Source organism: Podarcis pityusensis (assembly GCF_964106645.2).
Source record: "Podarcis pityusensis genome assembly, chromosome: 12".
NCBI lineage: Eukaryota > Metazoa > Chordata > Lepidosauria > Squamata > Lacertidae > Podarcis > Podarcis pityusensis.
The window spans coordinates 32,293,010-32,316,121 of record NC_138037.1 but is presented as its reverse complement, the minus strand read 5'-3'; the positions used below and the strand labels follow the sequence as shown (position 1 = coordinate 32,316,121).

At 42.1% G+C, this 23,112-nt stretch overlaps 1 long non-coding RNA gene across 4 annotated transcripts in view; it reads right to left on the bottom strand.

Moving 5' to 3' along the window:
* Positions 1 to 443: 443 nt before the first annotated feature.
* Positions 444 to 23,112, bottom strand: part of LOC308459550 — a 28,306-nt gene continuing 5,637 nt past the window's right edge. Inside the window, exons 3-4 of one of the 4 annotated variants that reach the window (XR_013978119.1) lie at positions 21,941 to 22,073; positions 444 to 1,350 (exon numbers count right to left, since the gene is read on the bottom strand). This is a non-coding gene — a long non-coding RNA (uncharacterized lncRNA). Of the gene's footprint in view, positions 1,351 to 20,371; positions 20,764 to 21,940; positions 22,074 to 23,112 lie in introns of those variants that run through there. The other 3 variants (XR_013978118.1, XR_013978120.1, XR_013978121.1) reach the window with 3 other exon arrangements.

The window sequence follows — 23,112 nt, the reverse complement described above, 5'->3', positions numbered from 1 at the left end:
CACATTTTGTTTAAGTGCTGTTCTTCTTGGAGCTATTTTCCTCCTTTGTTATCCCTGTCCCCATTTGTCCACAGTTCACTGGGGTACTCCAGTTCCACCATCCTGCTAAGCCACTTACACAATCCCTTCTCTCAGCCCTGCAGAGCCAGAGTTCTGCTACCTGCTCCTCCACCCATCAAAGGACCTCCTCTCAACCCTAATAGCTAAATGCAAACTCCATGTTCTGAAGTAGTCTGTCTCACATTAGCAGTTGCTGGGAACAAACAGCAAAGGGGTTGGGGATGTTGCGAATTCCCCAGAGAAGTTTGGTTGCCAACACTTCTTGTACTATTTGCTCATGTAGTTGAAGTTGAAGTCGACCTGACTCAGAATACAGTTTTCCCTCTCTCATAATACTTGGAGGCATCCTGGATTGAGTGTCATTTGCCTTCTGAATAGTGACATGATAATCTAGCAGCTCCTTGTTTATAATGTTTATTTACCCCATTTATTGGTTTCCCAATAATACAGTAGTATGAAGCAGCACTAAAATAGCTGTAATAAAATGGAAAGGGGAAAAAACTTAGTAAGCAAAAGACAATGCAACCCTCTGCAAAAACCAAAGAGTAAACAAGCCAAATTAAACAACAAAATGTAGAATTAAAAGTAGTCCAGCTGGTCAGCAATAATGGGAATTTTAATCCAGCAATATCTGGAGGGTACCACATTGTCTACCATTATTTGACAATGGTCTTAAGGTTCAGCATCTCACACGGGGTAATATGGATGTCCATTATTCAGATTTCTCTATAGCAGAGAATAATCCTAGAAGCAGAATAGATCATTACTCTAGTAGAAGAGCAATGCATTCAAAAGGTCTCAGGGTTCATCTACAGGTTTGTTTGCTGAGGCTCTAGAGATCTATTCTCAATCAGTGTTGAATATCTAGCAAAGCATCAACAGCATTCCAGTCATTTGGTAGAACTGTTAAATATAGTGACTGTTCAAAAACATTGCTGGTGTTTATAATACTTCTATGTAACTAAATTATCAAGGTTGAACTCTCCAATAAATTATGTGTGCTGCTGTGTATTAAGGGAAGTGTTGAGACCACAGGTGCTTGGTGGTGCAGCCAACAGTGTAGCATATTTATAAGGACATGGTTGGTTGGCATCTGTCTGTCTCGGGAACAATGCAAGAGTGCGTCCTCGGGGGTGAAGTCAAATCATTAGACAGTTACCACATGGCAGTGGCTGTAGAGACTGATATGAGGGAGATGTGTTTTGCTGCAGGTGTGGCAGATGAAGGTGTCCGGTTGTGCTGGTGCAGGTGTTTCCTCTTTCTGCTCTCCTCCCAGCGGTCCTTCCTCCTCTATGCAAAGAAATGTTAGGCAATTATTTATTGACACTATATGTAATTCAGTTTTGCAACTGGCTGCCACAAACTGTCGTGGCCTCTGGTTTAAATGGTTTTAAAACTGAGCAATGCAAATTCAATCAGTATAGTTCTAGAGGGCTGGAACTGTGCAATAAACAGGCTGTAAATGGGCTTAGTTGGAAACCAGAGAGAGGCTGATTTTGTCCTCCTGCTTCACGTACTTAGGTTCTGCATTCCCTAACACAGAGATAGCCAGATGTCATGAAAATAAAGCTCCTATCAGGCCCAGCAAGTATGACTGATGGTTGGTGTGATGGAAGTTGTAGTCAAAACACCTGAAGGTCATCACATTGGCTGTTCCTGGCCTAAGGCATTTGTGGTGGAGCTATGTAAGGAAGAGAATGGGTGTATCAATGTCTATTAGCCATGTGAACAACAACAATAAAAAAACTCCAGAAGCATCATCTCTTTGAATATCACTGTTTCAGGGGCAAACAATAGATGGTGTATGAGTTGCAAGTTATATTAATCAGCCTTCCGTAATCGGTGACTTCTAGATGTTCTGGATTACAAATCCCATGACCCCTGGCCATTGGCCACAATGACGGCGGCTGGTGGGAATTGAAATCTTAACACCATAGTGGAGATGGGGAAGGTTGCATATGTTGCAAATGGCATGGGCAACTTTTAAAGGACAAATGGAAAGGGTTTCTAGGAGAGGTTTGGGCTGAATGGTTGAAAGCACAGCTTAAAGTGAAAAGTACAAAGCAGGCTTTTATTTTTTAGCTGCATGAAATATGCGTGGAACAAATAAACAAAAGTGCTTTTCAGCCTTGGCTGGTACATTTTACCGAGAGGGGATTAACCACCCACTACCTACAGTTTCTTCTGAGAATAATGCAATGTGATGATTGGCTTAAATATAATCACATCAAGGACTTTTGAAGGCCTGGTTCTATTCCGATAATGAACAGATCACCTAGAAGTGTTTCATCTGCAGATAAGTGTTCTGGGTAATGTTTTCAAGCGTCTTGTGATTTGTACCCACTTCCCTTTGATTTTTAGTAGCTGCGTAGAGTGACCTGTGCTTCTGCAGCTAGGTCGGTATCCTTTCTGTACTGGGTGTGCAAAAGGAACTGCCATAGCGTACTAGTATCCCCTTCCTCTTATCAGGAAATGGCACAGTAGCTTCTGCGGCTCCAGTGAATCTAAAACACATATAGGATGCCATTTAAGATGCCTCGAGAATGCCTTCCCTCTCTTTTATACATATTCTTTCCCACAATGCTGCTATACTGTACTGGAAGCATGTAGCAGAACAGTACCATCTGGGTTATATTTCCTAGTGCCAGCATAAGTAAAGTCAACAAACATGCGTTTTGGCTGGCACCAGCATCTTACTGTCTGAGCCTGTGAATCGTTTGCAACAGTTTGTGAAAACATTTGCAAAATAGGAATTTCATCACATAGAATAGAATAGAATAGAATAGTCCCTCACCAATCCACTTGCACACCTTAAGCCAGTGGTTCTCAAAGGGTGTGGCAGGAGACATTCAAGGACAATCAAATAAACATTTGAACATTTCAGTGGAGTATAGAATAATATTGAGCCTGATTTGTTTGCAACAAAGCTTGCCTGGAGGTTATACAATGTCTGATCTGAGCACTCATAGCAATTTATTTGGACAGAGGTTATATGAGTCCCACTTTTTATTGAGCATTTGTCCTGATTTGTTCGTGCTGAGGTTTTATGGCTGATCAACCAATTTAATGCTTTCTGGTGCATTTCTCATCACTTTCCTTACTGCGAAAAGCCTGGTTGCTTTGAAGTGGGTTTTCTGTGTGTGTAAGAGTGCTTTAATCTACTTTAATTGCACATAATCTAAATTTGTTGGAATGCAATCAATTCCCTCCTGCAAAATAGAGACAGGCTGGAAGTGACCTTAGTCATCAGTTTCAGCAGGTTTTACACCTTTGTGTTAAATATAATAGTTGTGGCCGTGCAGTTAAATAGAAACACCCTTCAGCTATTCTAAACTCGAAATAGCAGAGATCACAAATGTTTTAAATGAGGTCTAGTTTTCCTACCCAAAATATTCACACTGTGAGAAGTGTCCTATTTTCACAGTGCCTGTTAAGAACAAAATATGAGGCAAGGAAAAGAAGTGACTAGAAACCTCCAGAATACATACCACCACGGGTATGCGGTCCCCAATAAATTAACCCCAAAGGAACATGCCCTTGACAGGGGAGGTTACTCCCTTCTGGTGTGTACCATTGTGTTGCTAATGTCAGATTTTAAAGCCCTGTTCATGCATTACTCTTGTGTGGACAATTTATAGTTTCAAGCTAGAGGGGTGCTGTGCTTCTCGCCTTCCACATCACTACTTTAGCTCGACCCTCTGATCAGTCCTGAGCTTTGTTGTCTGCAAGGGGATCCCTTTGCTCAGGCTGCTACTCCACATTCTCTGGGGCACACAGTTATTTGGGGTTCCTGAATGCATGGAGTCCTTAAGTGTGAGCAATTACATGGGCAAAGGGTTTCATTTGCAGACGGCCATGCTCAAGGCATTGTTGTTGAAGGGCACAGCAATGGTAACTGGACAAGGAACTTTTGAGTTCTCTGCATGGAAATCATGCATGGATGGGACTCTATAGTTTGCCATTAACGCTACAATACTATACATGTCCACTTGGAAGCGAGTTTCATCCTAGGTTAGCAGCTATAGGATTACAACCTTGACCTTGAAGACCAATACTATATTGTTTTAGGACCCCACCACCACCACCACTGAATTATTTATTTATTTATTTATTTCAGCAGTCCAACCCAGACATACAATTTAGTTACTTCTATTCATTTTAGTAGTTTTACTGAGTGTTTTAATGATGATTATTTTGTGCATAGTTGTTTTTAATAGTTGAGTGGCATTCAGCTGTGTTTTAGCTACAGTTTTATGATGTACACCACACTGAGTGCTCTTTGATTAAGCAGTTTGGAAATCTTTCTAAATAAATACCATAAAAAAATAACACCGGCAGCTGTACATCCACAAATATTTGCAAATTCTCAAGTTGATCTTCTGCTGAAGATAAAGGAGAGGTGGGAAGGAAGTTGAAAACTGTGTTTTTTCAAATAAATGTTTGCTCCTAATATTTTCTTTTGTTTGATATTGAAGACATTGGTTGTAGTTAAATAGCGAAGAGGGTTCAGGCTCTTGAAGCAAAGCTCATCTGTGCACATAAATGCTGTGAAATCCAAAGAAGCCATTTCTAATTCTTCTTGGTTCAAGGCTGAATTTCCAATTCTCTTATTCCCAAGTCATGCACAAGAGTTATTGCATGCATGACAAACATTCAAAGTCACTGTGCTTTCCATTTTGTTGTTGTTATTATTATCCCCCCTCCTCACATCTTGCACTTCTGGGGATGTCTGGCCCACTTTAGGCTAAAAATAACTCTGCTGCTGCTGAACGTGACTGAGTCATCGCCCGCGAGTTCTCGGCTTTGCAACACAACCTCTCATCTTTCAGCATTTCTCTGCAATTGCAAGCAGGAAGAGGCTGGTTGCAGGGAGTGCACTGCTTCAGTGAGATTTCACATAAAGAGGCACTTTATATAGAGAAAGCAGAATTCTGTCTTCTTCTGTGGCCCTGGAAATAGCAGATACAGTGGTACCTTGGGTTACAGACGCTTCAGGTTACAGACTCTGCTAATCCAGAAATAGTGCTTCAGGTTAAGAACTTTGCTTCAGGATGAGAACATAAATCGTGCAGCGGTTGTGCAGCGGCAGCAGCGGGAAGCCCCATTAGCTAAAGTGGTACCTCAGGTTAAGAACAGTTTCAGGTTAAGAACCCGAGGTACCACTGTAAAACTCCTCTACAGAGCTGGCCGTAGTTTTGGTAGAGGGAGACTTCACTTCCCCAGGCCATTGTACATTTCTCCATTTAAACTTTTCAGAAGATATAAGATTGTTTTGGTGTTCTTCCATTGCAGCCTCAACCCTCAACAAATTAAGTTCTTAACCCGAGGTACCACTGTACACACTTAAGTGAGCTGTGTAGACAGTTACTTCTAAATGGTATTGATTAAGGGCTGTCAAAATGCCTGTCACTAGGATGAATGGAATGCATGTGGAGGGCTGCCTTGTATGCTGCAGGGATCCAGAGTGTGCGAGGTGTGTGTGTTTGTGAACTCTGCACACTCTAGATGTAATGCACTCCTCTGTGAGGCCCCAGTACAGAGAACTGATGATGGGCAGTGTCAGGGAACTGACATCGGAGCTAGAGGCGGAGGGAAGGCTCTCAAATGATGCTGGAGAAGGGCCCAGCAGGGGGAGAGGCAGCTCAGCAGATGGGGAAGCAATTCAGCGCAACACCAGGAATAAGGAGGGGCAGATGGGGGAATTGGCGAGAGGGCTCCCAGACTCTTCACCGGACACCAGCGGGGAGAGCACGGGTCCTCCGCTACCCACGCCCTCCCTGCGCAGAAGACTTCCGCGCAGAGAGAGTAGGAGGAGACTGGGTGTCAAACAACTTTTATGTTGGAAAAGGTTTAAGAAACGCCCACTGACTGATTCTGCTAGCGACTGATGCAGCCACGAAGTGAAGGGCTGTCCAGACTGAAAGGTTTAACAAGGCAACAAAGCCAGGAGAGGCAGCAACTTACACACGAGCAACCCATACTCTTTACAGGCAGCAATGCAGTGATTGTGCCAGAATTTTCTATCACTTAAGTGGGGAAGCCCCCATATGCAGTCCTTCCAACCCGTTGCCAGAGAGGTAGTTAGCAGCATCCCATGGTTCTTCAGATGCCCTCCCATGTTGTTCAGGGTTTCTCTGGACAAGAATTACAGTTTCAAATGGCTCATCCTGAAGTCTTGGGGAAGAAATAAACTTCCTGATATAGCTCTGCTAACCACTTTGGCTTTTTGTTTTAGCCCCTGCTAAAAGTAACCACGGGCTGGTGGAAGCATTATTATTCCTGTTTGTTGTTTTTAAAAACACATGTGCAATTTTATTGCTTTTGATTTGAACTCTTCCAGATTTATGTTGGCACAGTAGAAATTCCAGGACTCCAAGTCCATAAACAGTTAAGGGAGAACAGTAAAAACTATATTCATATTGGCCTGGTCCACACGTACTCAAACAATGGTTTTGCTGAGACTGTACTGCTCTCCTGATCTTTTGTACTCCTGTGACATGCTGAGCTAATCCAACGTTTGGCTTAGCATGTCATCCTAACCTGAGTTTGCACTTAAGAACAAACCTTGGCTGCAGCTCATGGTTAGCAAGGACAGATATTAACCATGACCTTGAGTTTGGGCAACATGCTAAGCCAAACCTTGACTTAGCTCAGCCTGGCTTAGGAGTAAAATAAAGACCAAGGAGGAACAAAGAAGCTGCAAGCTCCTCTCTGGAAGTCTGTATATTTGGCTAAGCAAGTTATGTGAATAAAGCCGTTGTTTTATTTCAAATAAACAAATAAAAAAAAAAGAGTCAGTTGGGTGGCCTTTGTGCCAAATGTATTGTTTGCTCTTAAAGTAGCTTCATGGGATCAGATGATTGATTCTTTTTATTCTTCAGCTCCAGTTCTTCTTTGCACATATCTGCAATGTGAGTCTAGGGAATACAGCTTGGTAGAATAAATGGAAAAGCCTGATGCTTCAGTATTGGTGCTGAAAAATTAATTTTTATTGCTGGTATAGTTGTAGCACTGCAGAAAGTTATGCTCCAGCAAAGCCAGTCTTCCTGCAATATATGCTTCTACATGAACAAATCTTAGTATAGTGATGGGTAAATTGTCCAGATGTAGATTTCTATGCGTTCAGGATTCCTGCTATTGGAATTTTGCAACTGCTACCCAAAGTTGCCCATAGAAACAAGCGTACACCATCATCTTGGCAAGTTCTGCAAGCAACTTGAGGCCAAGCAACTGAATGTGGGCTTCTAGTCCTCTCCATCTGACCTTTGTAACTCTCCCCAGGCCACATCCTTCAGAAGCCCTGCTTTGCTCTCTCTTTACTGGAACATGTCTTTGAACTCCAATAATAAACACCATCTTCAACTCCTCGAAAAATTCCATCAACGGTGTCTCCAAAAAATGTTACACATCACTTGGGAAGGCAGGTGAACTAAAGCCAGTGTACTGGAAGCAAAGATCACCAGTGTCAAAGCAATGGTTCTTCAACATCAACTTCATTGGACTGGTCATGTTGTTCGGGTGCCTGATTATCGTCTTCCAAAGCAACTACTCTATTCTGAACTTAAAAATGGAAAGCTTATGCTGGTGGTTAACAAAAGAGGTTTAAAGACTCTTTCAAGGTAAATCTAAGAAAGTGTAGTACAAACACCAACAACTGGGAAACACTGGCCTGCGAGCGCTCCAATTGGAGAACAGCCTTTACCAAAGGTGCTGTGGGCTTTAAAGACACTCAAACTCAGGACAAAAGGGAGAAATGTGCTAAGAGGAAGGCATGCTTGGCAAACCTTCACCACGATCAACTCCTGCCCGGAAACCTATGTCCCCACTGCGGAAGGACATGTAGATCCAGAATTAGCCTACACAGTCACTTATGGACCAACTGTTAAACCATGTTTATGGAAGACAATCTTACTCAGCTATCAGTGATCACCAAAGGAGAAGAAGAAGAATGTCCCTTGCTTGTCTGGATAGAGGACAGAGATGGGTGTGTGAACATGTGTAGAAGCTAACCTAGTGTACAAAGGTAAAATTTGCATTTGTTGCTCTACTGCCATGCACATGGCATTCTGAAGGTTGCCCAGAAAGGAATGTGGGTGAAAAAGGTTCCCCACCCTTGTCTTTAAGCTTTTTTTCACTTGCTGGTCTTTGGTGAGCAGTTCAAAGTGTCCCTTAAGTGTTCTGATGGTTTGCAATTTCAAAAAGCATGACCGACTGTCCAGATGTTTGTGAAAGCCCCATATAGAGGCAGGCATTGAGAGAGAGATCCATTAGTTGCCATGTGGAAACTGTGTTGTAGATCAGGAGCATACACTCCTGCTGCATATGTGTGCTTTGGAGAGGGGACAGTAGGCTGCATCAATATTCACAGGCACATCAAGGTATATGCAACTCTCTGCAGTTCTCTGAACAGGGGTGGCAACACATGTTTTTCACTGCAGCCAATCAAAATATCCCTGTGCTGCTTGTCTTCTAATCAGCAGAGCGTATTTGCCATTGACCGAGGCATTTTAAACCTGACAAAATTACACTGCTGAACTCACAGAAGATTTACTCTCATTAACAATGTAAGCTCTACAGAGGAATTTCACTGGGAAATTCTGTCGGTGGGAAGAACAGAGGATAATTTAAGAAGAGGAGTTTTTAATGAGTTGCAGCTTAGCTGTGCACCAAAGCCAAATTTTAACACGTTTTGTAATTGTTTCCATTGTGTTCTTTAAACCCAGGGAAAAGAAACTAGTTATGAGGTGAAACCTCCAGAAAAAGTTGTTGTTGGCTGAGCAGGGAAACATGAGCTTATTGGACGCCAAAGCACAACCCTTAATACATCAAACTTATCTCATTTGTTACTGTCCATGGTGCTGCTTCTATTTTTCCCTTCTGCACCTAAGGTCACATCCACACCACTGCCATTTGTTAAGCATGCTGGGAACTGCAGCTCACTGAAGGGTAAACTACAGTTCCCAGAATTCTTTGGGGAATGCCATTTTCATTCAATGTGCATTCGGTGAACTTTAAATGGGGTCACTCAGAGGAGAACTTTAAATGGAGAACTTTAAATTCGGTGAACTTTAAATGGGGTCACTCAGAGGAGAAGATGGTGAAATGCAAACAGGGGACACAGAAAGGGCTGAACTCCTCAATGCCTTCTTTGCCGCAGTCTTCTCCGATAAAGAAAACAATGCCCGACCTGAAGAATTTGGAGCAAATGATTCAGCAAAGGAAACACAGCCCAGAATAACTAAGGAGATAGTACAAGAATCCAGGTAGTACAAAAGTCTCCAGGGCCAAATGAACTGCATCCAAGAGTATTAAAAGAACTGGCAGATGTGATCTCAGAACCACTGGCAGTCATCTTTGAGAATTCCTGGAGAACAGGCGAAGTCCCGGCAGACTGGAGGAGGGCAAATGTTGTCCCTATTTTCAAAAAGGGGGAAAGAGAGGACCCAAATAATTACCGCCCAGTCAGTCTGACATCAATACCAGGGAAGATTCTGGAGCAGATCATTAAGCAAACAGTCTGTGAGCACCTAGAAAGGAATGCTGTGATCACCAATAGTCAGCATGGATTTCTGAAAAATAAGTCATGTCAGACTAACCTGATCTCGTTTTTTGACAGAATTACAAGCCTGGTAGATGAAGGGAACACAGTGGATGTCGCCTACCTTGATTTCAGCAAGGCATTTGACAAGGTGCCGCATGATATTCTTGTAAAGAAGCTGGTAAAATGCGGTCTTGACTATGCTACCACTCAGTGGATTTGTAACTGGCTGACTGACCGAACCCAAAGGGTGCTCATCAATGGTTCCTCTTCATCCTGGAGAAGAGTGACTAGTGGGGTGCCACAGGGTTCTGTCTTGGGCCCGGTCTTATTCAACATCTTTATCAACGACTTGGATGATGGACTCAAGGGCATCCTGATCAAATTTGCAGATGACACCAAATTGGGAGGGGTGGCTAACACCCCAGAGGACAGGATCACACTTCAAAACGACCTTGACAGATTAGAGAACTGGGCCAAAACAAACAAGATGAATTTTAACAGGGAGAAATGTAAAGTATTGCACTTGGGCAAAAAAAATGAGAGGCACAAATACAAGATGGGTGACACCTGGCTTGAGAGCAGTACATGTGAAAAGGATCTAGGAGTCTTGGTTGACCACAAACTTGACATGAGCCAACAGTGTGACGCGGCAGCTAAAAAAGCCAATGCAATTCTGGGCTGCATCAATAGGAGTATAGCATCTAGATCAAGGGAAGTAATAGTGCCACTGTATTCTGCTCTGGTCAGACCTCACCTGGAGTACTGTGTCCAGTTCTGGGCACCACAGTTCAAGAAGGACACTGACAAACTGGAACGTGTCCAGAGGAGGGCAACCAAAATGGTCAAAGGCCTGAAAACGATGCCTTATGAGGAACGGCTAAGGGAGCTGGGCATGTTTAGCCTGGAGAAGAGGAGGTTAGGGGTGATATGATAGCCATGTTCAAATATATAAAAGGATGTCACATAGAGGAGGGAGAAAGGTTGTTTTCTGCTGCTCCAGAGAAGCGGACACGGAGCAATGGATCCAAACTACAAGAAAGAAGATTCCACCTAAACATTAGGAAGAACTTCCTGACAGTAAGAGCTGTTCGACAGTGGAATTTGCTGCCAAGGAGTGTGGTGGAGTCTCCTTCTTTGGAGGTCTTTAAGCAGAGGCTTGACAACCATATGTCAGGAGTGCTCTGGTGTTTCCTGCTTGGCAGGGGGTTGGACTCGATGGCCCTTGTGGTCTCTTCCAACTCTATGATTCTATGATTCTATGAAATGTATGGTGTGGATATTGACCTCAGAGAAGTCTGGGGGGGGGGGCTGTGGAGGAGCCAGTACCACTTCCCACCTACAGTCTGCCAACTTTTTGCAGCTGCAGTAGCAAGCATGTACAGTGTTGTGGCTGTTTCCTTTTTTTCCTTCATTTTTTAAAAAATAAAATAAAATCCCTCCCATTGATGTCAATGGAAATTAACTCTGCCACAGATTCCTTTTTACCATTCCAAATTTAATATTCAAATTCAGCCTGAGGTTTCCTGTTTTGTGACTGGAGCTGTCTGCTTTTCAGAATCTTGGAAATGTGCAATTGAAGATGTGCAAAGTGCCATGTCTTTAAAGACAGCAGGATGAGACATTAGTGAGATTTCTCATTTCTCTGTAATAAGCTCAATTTTTATTAGATTGCACAAAGCACTCTGAGAGGCACTTGTATGGCAGTGTAATGGAAATTGAATTAAATCAGTAGGATGAATTGATTTGGTTTCAAATGTTACAAATGAAATCCTGGTTTCATATCATTTTATTCCACTTGTTTGCTGTAGGGCACAGGATAAAACTAGAGTCATGTGCAAATGAATGCTAGCAGGAACTGTAGCATGATACCAGAGTGATCCCTTTCTAAAAATCTTGGCTTTCTGTTCTTCCTAGTTAACACCAAGCATCAGTTTTAGAATTTGTTCTAGCCACAACCGAAGTAAACTATGGAGCACAAGTAGCGAAGGTGGTGCCCTTCAGGTGTTGCTGGACTACAACTACCATTAAGTTTTGTTGTTACTGTTTTTAGATTTCATTTTGAATCCATATGGGGCCCAGTCTCTGAAGAAATGGCTCCTAGTGTACTAATCATGCTGTGCACGTCTTCATGTTCCATTTTTAGAAGTACATTATTTGTGTACAAAAGAGAGAGCCTTCACTGTGGTGGCACCCTGAGTGTGGAATGCCTTCCTGATGACGGTATGTCTGGCACCAACTCTGTATTCTTTTCAATACTAGGCTTTAAAGCTTTTATTCTTTGCTCAGGCATTTTAGATATTTTTTGTTAGCTGAATGGTTTTATTCTCCTTCGTTTTAATGTGTTGTTAGTTTGTATGTTTCCTTCTCCCAGCTCAAATTCTCTTTTAATCTATTCCAACATTGCCCCTGCTTTCTGCTTACAGGGGTTAGCCCACATGAGCTTGATAAATGAATGATCTTGCATTGAGAAAGAGCAATTGCACCTTATATCCATCATCTGACCTCAGGTGGTATCATTCTACACTAATAAGAACATCTTATGAAATACTTTGTACAATATATAATATTTGCTTTTTCCTATTGTTCATATGAGCCATTTGGGGGAAAGGGTTCAGTTGCAATCTCTGTGTGTTTGTTGAAATTCTGAAAAACAGACTTAACATTAATATATATGAGAACAAGACAAGGACTAGAGAGCTGCTGCAGAGACTGCAATAGAAATTCAATTCTCTGTACAGTGGAATTGAGAGCGAGGCCTGGTCCTCTAGCAAAATGGATTGCTATTCTGCATTCACAGGGCAAAGCTTGTAAGGGTCTAGTGCATTTCAAATTGCATTGCAATTTATTTATGCTTCAGGGCAGTGCGTTGTCTCAGAAAACATACCATTTACTTGTATTGCTGAAAGTTATCCCAAGAAGCAACTGCAAGTTATACAACTTGACTGATTCTAGTCTAAGCTGTTTAATGGTACATTTAATGTCCTGGTTTGTAGAAACCACATATCTAATATTTTTTCCAGATCAATTAATTCTCTGAGCAAAAAAAGAATTAAATTATCTAGTCAGGCAGCACATCTTCTTAAAACGTTCAGTTTTTGTGCTCATGTATCCTGCCTCACAACCAACACATGCAGATAGAGGCTCTTACAAGTAAGTAAGAAAGACATCGTTACTCAAGCAAGTAATGGTGCAAACTTGCAGCAGACACAAAGTTCAGGATTTGCAGAGTTCATGTTTCTCAAAATTGCTTGCGAAATGTCACATAACTGATCATTTGCTCTGAATATTCATTGGACCATGAGGCACTAGGCTGTCCTTTGGAAATATTTTTTCAAAAAACTTTCTTCATCATAGCAAATCCTGCTATGTTAGTTTCACTTTAGGCAAGTAATCTTAATAAAACAAGTTCATTTATTTAGAGTCAATATATTCTGCCTTTTGATTTCTTTGAATTAAAATGGCATCAGTTTCCTGTAAAGCTTTGTGTTTATTCCCGAAAGATCACTGTGTCAGCAGTTGCATGTCTGAAAGCATGCACTGTACCTTTTCCCTGGAATGCTTGAGAACATCTGTTCAATGAGAGGGAGGCAGTAATTCTAATAGAAATATAACTAAGGATTCCCTTCCACTGGTTAACACAGCATTGCAGGCCTGCTTTAAGGTCTGCCATTCACTGACCCAGTCAGCCACTCTACATTGCATGTAAACGGCATTTCCATGCGCTCTGGTTTCCGTCATGGTGTTCGGTTGTGCCAGAAGTGCTTTTGCATGTGAAAGGGGCTTCCTGCATTTGCAGAGAGGTGGAGAGAAAGAAGCTGCACTACCCTATGTCAGTGATGTGCAGCATCCAAGATGGATTAGCTGCACAAACCACCTCCATTGCTCTTCTTGCCACTTGTGCTCCCCAATAAGGTAATGACCTTTTCCTTTTCTCTCCGATCAGTACAGTTGTATCCTGGAAGTCGAATGGAATCCGCTCCGGAAGTCCGTTTGACTTCCAAAACATTCAAAAACCAAAGAGCGGCTTCTGATCGGCTACAGGAAGCTCCTGCAGCCTATCAGAAGCCGCGGAAGCCCTGTTGGACGTTCGGCTTCCAAAAATAGGTCGTAAACTGGAACAGTCACTTCTGGGTTTGCGGCGTTCAGGAGCCAAAATTTTCGAGAACTAAGCTGTTTGAAAACCAAGGTACGACTGTACCTGTATTTGGAATCTGGACATCTCCACCAGGAGTCTTCTAGCCGCCTCCTTCCTTTCCTGCCTTTCAGTTCCTTCTATGCACCCTCCCCTGCAGTGGTAACCATTATATGGCCAGAATTTAAGTTATGAAACCCACCTTGAGGTTCTTGAAAACAATTATGAAATTTTACATGGGGAAAGTGCGAAGGGCATCAAAATTACGAAAGAGAGAGAGCTGCAAAGTAGGATGGGCTCAATAATTCATGAAAAACCAACAATGCAAGATGATATCTCGAATTACGTTCCTATTCAGGAGCCATGAATCAGGAGTTCAGGAATCAGGCAAGACATTCAGAACTGGATAGAAGCAATGAAGATGTCCCAATAGTTTCCATTCCCTGTCCACCAAGCTTTGAAAGATGAGGCGTGGCAAGCTCACTTGCAAAAATACATTCACTTTGTGGGAATGCTGAGTTTGCAAATACGTGCTACTTCAGTGTGGGCGAGTCTGCTCCCATCTGTGAAGGTTTTGCCTGGTTCTAGGCAAAAATTCTGTATCCCTCTGTTCAGGCAGCTGATCATTTGTTGCCACCTTCTCAGTTGCCTTCCTGCTTAGTTGCCCACAGCCCTTCCCAGCCTCTACTGAGACTTTCCTCTCTGCTAGGAGATCGGGGAAGGAGCTGGAATCACTGCTCCTTCTGATATTGCTGAAGTCAAGGTGCAGGTGGGAAAGTCCCCTCCAACAACCTCAGTTCCTATCAGTCAGCACTCCATTTGCTGCTTTCTCCTCCTGTATCAGGGCCTCCCAATGCAAACCTGATCCTGACAGCATTACAGGGCTTCTGACACTCAGCTGTATTGATCATGCCTCAAGCATATTAAGTTTTGCGTGATAAGATTAGTGCAATGTCCCTATTATTCCATTTCACCTGAAGGCTGTGGAGGACTTCATAAAGAATTTATATGAAATGGAGCAATTCAGAACATGTGGTCTACCTTTTCAATCCTGCAAAAATTGTCCATTTTGTTCTTTAGAAATTTTTGTTGGTTGGTTTGTTGCCCACTGTATCCAAACAACTTTATAGCTTTTGACATGAGACAAACTAGACATCTTACCTTTTATTTAATTTAATCTTCTGCCCTGCGGAAGATTTTATTTATAGACAAAGCAGAAGGTGAAACGAGATTGCATTTCCCTTAATGTATCAGTGACACCTTAGGTTAAAAAAAGCCCAGTGAAACCAAGTTCACAAATCTGATTAAAACTCAATGAGCATTTAATGCCACATAAAATGCTTCCATTTATTCTCAAGTAGGAATTAGTTTCAATCCTTGGCTAGATATGATAGGTTTAAATTTGAAAAAGAAAGCTTGCTGTGACACGTGTGATGAAGTGTTAATCCTGAAATCTGATCCATATATTTGTTTAATTCATTTTGCTTCCCTGAGGAAACAAGGTTTCTAGACCCTTACCACAGTTTTTAAAATGCCTTATTAGTGAAAACACAAACAACCAGGAGAAGCCATGAACTTCACAGTTGCTTCATCTCATCATAATGACTTTGCTCGGTTACAAGATGGCTGTATACCAAGAAAGACTGAAATGAAATTACATGACTTAACACTTAGAGTGCAAGTAGAGGGTTTTTAAGAGGATTATTTTGTTATCTTTTTTCTGACTTGCTTTGTTCTTCTTTCAAGCCGAGGAAGGGAGGTATATGGCAAAGATGTCCTTCAAATACTACAGCAATTTGATCAATTCCTTCCCTGTGTGTAGGCAGGCCTTTCCGGTTCAGAATGTAAGGACAGATATAGCAGTCCATTCCATGTCAGTTTCACATGTACTCAATCATATGTCTGTTTTGTCCCAGTTTTTGTGATTATTATTTTTTTTAATACCAGTATATTGTGGCATTTTGTATGCATTCTTCCCCAAAATATGCATTTTTGAATTGGTTTCCAATTGCATTTCCCTCTAAAATATGCATATTTGTATTTGGGCTGTGCATAGCTGCCCCATTCTGCCCCATGGCCCTGAGCCAGGGGTCCCTAATCAGGCTGACCCATCCTAGGCTGGCCCACAGACCACCATCTCTGCCCTGGACCCAGTCCCTAATTGAACATACAGCTGGCAGGGGGAAGGAGACTGAGGTGCCAATAGAGGTTAGGAGAAACCCCAAAGTTTGCAGAAGTACAAAAAAAAAAAATATTTAGGGGCGGGGAAACCCTAAGGGACAGATTTCCCCCAAACAGTCCAGTCAGGAGTGAGCATACTCAGTGAACATGGAATGCTATCTTACTGTTGGGGAGGGAGAACAGAGGATGCTGCCATGTGCTGTGTCAGACCATTGGCCCATCTGGCTCACTACTGTTTCCGTTTATCGGCATCAACTCTCCAAGCTTTCAGGCAGGGTTCTCTCCCAGCCCTACCTAGGGTTGTCAGAGATTGGACCTAGGATCTTTTGCTGCAAATAAGATGCTCTGCCACCGTCCCCAAAGGAAAACTGGGGTTGTTGTTGTTGTTTAGTCGTTTAGTCGTGACTGACTCTTTGTGACCCCATGGACCAGAGCACGCCAGGCACTCCTGTCTTCCACTGCCTCCCGCAGTTTGGTCAAACTCATGCTGGTAGCTTCGAGAACACTGTCCAACCATCTCGTCCTCTGTCGTCCCCTTCTCCTTGTGCCCTCCATCTTTCCCAACATCAGGGTCTTTTCCAGGGAGTCTTCTCTTCTCATGAGGTGGCCAAAGTATTGGAGCCTCAGCTTCAGGATCTGTCCTTCCAGTGAGCACTCAGGGCTGATTTCCTTCAGAATGGATTGGTTTGATCTTCTTGCAGTCCATGGGACTCTCAGGAGTCTCCTCCAGCACCATAATTCAAAAGCATCAATTCTTCGGCGATCAGCCTTCTTTATGGTCCAGCTCTCACTTCCTTACCTCACCACTGGAAAAACCATAGCTTTAACTATACAGACCTTGGTTGGCAAGGTGGTGTCTCTGCTTTTTAAGATGCTGTCTAGGTTTGTCATTGCTTTTCTCCCAAGAAGCAGGCGTAGGGGGATAGAATGCAGTATCCTGGGAAAGGACATAAGATACTGTAGCTGGCTGGAAACCTGAATGAGAGCCCTCTATGCTGCAACATTTTGCTTCAGGCCCCACTTTGGGGGGGGGGGGTCTTTTTTTTTTTTTTACCCCCTGCTTCACAAAGCTGAGTGCCTGGATCTGTGATCCTCCCTGCAGCCCATTCCACCCACTCTCTGTATGCTAGAAATGACGATTCCGTTGTTGCAAGTTATCCCAGGGTGAAATGTGAATCGAGAGTCCCTAATTCTGCTCTCTCTCACTTCTGATTCACCACTTGAGCATGTAAACAAGTCAGAAACTGAAGTGCATCAGAGGTAGCCACCCCAGGATAAACGATTATGTAAACAGGCCCTTAAAAGAAACCATGTACGACATCAACCTCTGGGTAAGCCTTGGGTGTTTATGTTCTCTGAATCAATCTTTCTTGCTCTCTGAATAAGTGATTTGAAATAGACTTTAACAATAATATGTAATTTGTAAGCTCAGTAAAATTGCTGCCTCCTGTAATGAGTTCTTCTCAGTAGAAATTCTATTTCCCAGGAAGCAATTTTATTCTTTTTATATAACACTTCGCCAGTGATAAAAAGGGGTATAATTACAGAATTGAGAGTACTTGAAGTTCTGGCTGTATAAAAGTGACAAAGCTTGTAAGATGGTGAGAGTGCATGCTCTGCTTTGATGGAGTTTGAAAATAATGACAAGGAGGACAATAATTATACAAAAGGCCATTGGCTAGATTTGTCCTTGTTTAGCTTATTTTTAATGCACCAAATCTAGTATTCATTTAGGATACACATGTGGTAGATAATCTTGTTTCTAAGGTATTCTCTGTTTGAATTTTCTATGTCTTTGGGTTGTTTACATATCAATTAATGAACAAATGCATCACTTCATACCTTCAGGACCATGGTCCCAAGGAAAGGGTCCAATATTACAAGATGTAATTATCTTGCTTAAAGGAACCAGGTTTGAGTCTGGTCAGTTCTAGGTAGGAAATCACCTTTGAACCTAATTTACACCATACTGAGTTCCATGATGGAAGAAAGGCAGGTGTGTGTGTGTGTGTGTGTGTGTGTGTGTGTGTGTATTACCTTTTAATTAGGTCCTCAGTGAAAAACAAGTTCTAATTTCAGAGTATAGTAATATGCTCCAGTGAGCATATGAATAGGGACCAAAGAGCCAGAACTGAACCAAAAAGAAAGTGAATTAAAATATATATTAAGCAAAACTGACAAATGGTGCACAATTGTAAATATGCACGCTCAAAATAAATAGTAAATGATGTAGAACTGATAAAACAGCAAAAGCAGAATGCAAAATAAACAGTACATGAAAAAGTTTACTTAAATAAATGAAATAATTGCAATGGGGCACTAAATAAAATGTAAAGCTGATTGCACTTGCTGCTTAAGGTATATAATAAGTTATAATTGAAAAATGAAATATAAGAAAGCAATTGTTTTCCTAGCACCCTCTTTCCAGTCCAGCTAACTTAAAGAGCAAAAGCAAGCCATGGGTTTCACTACATTTTGTGAAGTGGGAAAACATACTTGAGATGTTAAAGTAAAATATTGACTTAGGGGCTTTGTGCAATAATGAGTCAAAGGTTGTTGGAGAGAGGTTTCCACTGGAAGATTATAAATGGGGGAGTATCTAGTTCATATCCTATATCCTCCTTTAACCTTATCATTAAATAGGGGTTTTCCCCTTGAACAGCTGCTTCCCAGTTTACTCAGAGTCATAAACTCTTAAACTCTAAACAGGAAGCATGTAATATAAAAAGGTATCCCAACATATAAACCAGGCATAGGTAAACTCAGCCCTGCAGATGTTTTGGGACTACAATTCCCATCATTCCTGACCACTGGTCCTGTTAGCTAGGGATCATGGGAGTTGTAGTCCCAAAACATCTGGAGGGCCGAGTTTGCCTATGCCTGATATAAACTCATCAAATTAATGGAATATTTCATACCTAATGAAACAAAATATTCTGCATTGTTCCAGCACAAGTTGCAGAGATAAATTCTTTCATTTTCATTGCTTTTAGTAAGACTAGGGAGTAAGCAGAAGTCACAGATCTGGGGAACCCTTTGGTGCTGCTATGAGAGAATTGTCAACCACCTAGTTGCCCAACTTCAAAGGTTGATATACAGAAGTAGCTCCTTCCATTATAGGAGGTTACTTTTGTCAGAAGAAGAAAACCCCTGGCTCCATCCAACCTAACAGAAATAAATTTGATATAAGAAGAGCATAAGAAGAGCTATCTTCATTAGACCAATGACTCATCTAAGCCAGCAACTTGTTTTCACCGTGCCCAACTAGATGCCTGCAAATCGGATAGTGTTTTGCATTATTAGTGTTTTATGTTAGTGTTTGTTGTGATATTTATAGTATATATCAGGCTTCAAGGAATGCCAACCTTCCCCCTCACAGCAGGCTGCCAGCCATAGATAGACGAGAACCTCTTACCAATGTATTTTATTCAATGTTCACAGAGAGAGGCTTAGAAATGCTGCCTCTTTGGGTAATGGAGTTGCTCTGAGTAATCTCCCCCCCCTCCCTTCTCAGTCGTCAACAGCACAACCACCCTTACAGTAGCTGCTTAAGGCCATTTGCCTCTTCGCTTTCTGCTCTCCCACTTTCACTGTCCACCAGGTTCTGGGAGAAGCGGGGTCTGGAATGCTTTCTAATGATAACGTGTCAGCCAGCTGCTCTGGCTCTGCTCCCCGCCTCCTCTTCTTCCATTATTTCCCAGCTTTGTCCCTCTTCTATCTCTGAGCCATGACCTTCTGCAAACCACTGTTGTAAATCTATACTGTCTTCCTCTTCTCTGGAAGGTTCAGGAGGAAGGGGAGGCGGTCTCCACCATTCCTCCTCAGTCTAGTCCCTGACATCATACTGCATTAGGGGTCTACTTTTAGTAACTAACCGTGAACAGAGCTCACTGTAATTTGCATACATCACTTTCTCTATATGATGTGACTGCAGTCTTTATCGGCATGTGTTTGTCCCAGGGTATTGTCTGAAGGCATGGGAGGCCACCACTTTGCCGAAGCTAAGGAGGTTTGCGTCTGATCTCTGCTTGGGTGGGAACCACATTCAACTCTGTGGTAGAACAAAGGCAGGGTGGAAATGTAAGCAAATAAATCAACATGATTTCACAGTTTCCCTTGAAGAAAAATTTGTTGTGAAAGCCACGTTAATGTAATAACAGCCTGCTGGATGACACCAATGGCCCATCTATTCCAGCATCCTGTTCTCACAGTGGCCAGCTGGATGCCTGCGGGAAACCAGGGAGCAGAGCATAAGCACAAGAGCACCCTTCCCTCCCATGGTTTCCAGGAAGTGGTATTCAGAAGCATTTCTGCCTCCAACTGTTCTCTCACTTATTTCTTAGAAACCACATTGACACATATACCCCTGTGATCCCAGGCAAGGCAACCACATTTGCTATGGGATGGGGCCACCACCACACTTAATAATATGGTGGTATGTATTGTGATGCATGTTGCTAGGAGAAGAAAGGGGAAAAGACACACGCTTAATTCAGCTGAAAGCATTTGATGCCTTTCCATAGCATGCACCATATTATTGTATTACATTCAGTTTGCACTTTAAAAGGAAATGTCAGCAAAGCGGGGACTGCTTGTGATGACCCAGTTTTATGGCAGGTTCATGCATAGCTACACTGAAGACTACGGCTTACTTTTCCTTTATGTCCCAGTCTTTACAGTATCATGCAATTGAACAAGAAAGTCTTTTATTCCACTTCCCACTGTGCACTATAATATATGCAACATGTATGAATCTCTGAATTACATAGGTTACATCACAGAGATTACTGATAGTTTGCTTTTGAAAAAAAATAATGTCACCAAAGATTGCAGAGACAAATATGCAGCCCTGGGGGAAAAAGCACAAAATAGCAATATGCTGGTTAGTTGTCAGATAATTCCCTCCTCACTGTATTGATCTTTGGCACTATCCACGCATCTCATCTCTTTACACAAACAATCCCAGATGGGCTTTCAGCTGAAAAACCTGTGAAGCATTAACTTGCTTAGCTAAAAGAAAGTGTTCTTGCCCAAATCCATTAGTCTCATATGGAACTGAGATTAACCTGTGATTTACATTCACTATGGCTGCAAAGGTGTGGTCAGCTTGACATTATTTACTTCCATTTTCAAAGGGCATAGTGCAAAACTCCATTTTAGGTGCCAGGAAAGCTTGTCTTTCTAACATCATCATCATTATCACCATCATTGTTATTTTATTTTATTATTATTTATGTATCACTTCCTATGCAGCATCTTGAAGCAATTTCACAATACAACAAATGTGTGTTTATTTTTCACCTAGACAACAAGTTCCACACTCTCTCTCTGCTTTTCTTTTACTTAGTCTATGGGTATTTATTCATTTGTGCTTTGGCCGTGCCAGTGAGCTGCCATATGGGAGCATTTCTATTTTTTTATATATGTATTTATTTATTTCATAGAATTTATACACTGTTTGATTGTAAAAACAAAGCAGAAGATAAAACAAGAAAACCAGGGGTCCCCACACAGATTCTTAGTTGTATTGTTAAATAGGCACCAATGATGTTTCCAGACAGTTGCTATTTCCAGGAGATATTCAATCAAATACTGGAAAATTCATGTTTCATGATTATAGTTGATTGGGCGGTCATGTGCAACAAACCCTCTTCCCCCAAAACTGGATTTTTTGAAGTAAGGAAAGTGACAGGAAAATACACTTGATGTATGGGATAACACTTGCTTGGACACAATGTCATCTAACTCCCCCACAAACGAAGCAGAATAAATACTCTTTAAATAGCTAACACTGTCTACTCAATAATCTGCAAGCACCTATAGTGTCTTACCCAGGTAATATTTGCTTCTTAGAATGGGAGGGAGCCTGTCACCCAGTCTTTCCTCTTCCCCTTCCTGCTCAGTTTATACCAACCCATCATTATCCATTTATCCATTTACCCTTGGTGGTAAAAGGGCACTGAACTGGCTACGTGCCCAAACATTTGTGGCAGCAATGACCTTATTGATTTTTCCAAGTGACTCACTTTCTTGGAGGCATCCCACACAGGAAGTTCTTGATGCCACAGATACTTCCCCTTGGCCTTGGAGAATTCTGGACAGAAAAGGCTAATGGCAGAGGCCAATAGGTTCTTCTGTTAGTCTTCTCCAGGGAGGCTGCTAAATGCCAAAACACACATTTGGGGAAGCCATGAAGTATGCCTTTTTTGGAACAATAATATTATAAACAACAAGTGATATTTGCCGATATTAATGCCCCTTAAAAATATATATCTCCCTGTACATTAAAAATGGAGAATAACAACTTAGACGTTTTATTCTGAGATTCTGATAAGGAATTTCTAATTTACTTTTTGAACACTTGGCCAGTATGATAGTGAATTTGTCTTTCCTTTTAATGGATCCAGTGTCCCTAATATTTGTGCAGTGGTCTTTAGAGAACGGAAATCTAAAGAATTACCAAGCAGTTGTCAATTTCCCTTTTCTTGGGCATGGTTCTTGCACGACTGGTCACAGACCAGATCCAGGACCTCTTGGAGGAAACTGATTTTCTAGATCCATTTCAATCAGGGTTTGGGCCCAGTTTTGGCACAGAAACTGCTTTGTTTGCCCTGTATGCTGACCTCTCCTGGGAGAGGGAGAGGGGAAATGTTCCCCTGTTAATTCTCCTTGACCTCTCAGTGACTTTTGATACCATAGTATCCTTCTGGAATGGTTGCCTTGAATTATGGGTGGGGGCACAGCTTTGTGATGGTTCTGGTCTTACTTGGATTGTCCTGTCCAGAGGGTGGTGCTTGGGGAGTTAACTTCGGTCCCATGGAGCCTTCAATGTGGGGTTCCTCAGTTTTATCCTGTGCTGTTTAACATCTAAATGAAACTGCTGGATGGGATTATCTGGAGTTTTGGAGTACTTTGCCAGAAATATGCTGATGACATACAGCTCTTCTTATCATTTACATCTGCTGGTGAGGCAGTGGATGTGCTGGACTTATCTTGCCTTAGTAATGGACTGGATGAGAGTTGAGAAACTGATAAGACTGAAGCACTGTTAGTGAGTGGTTCCCTCAACTGGATAGACATGAGGTTGCCTGCTTTTGATAAGGTTACACTCCCTCTGAAGTAGTGGGTACGTAGTTTGAGGCTACTTCTGAATCCTTTGCTATCGTTTGAGGCTTAGTTGGCCTCAGTTGCACAGAAT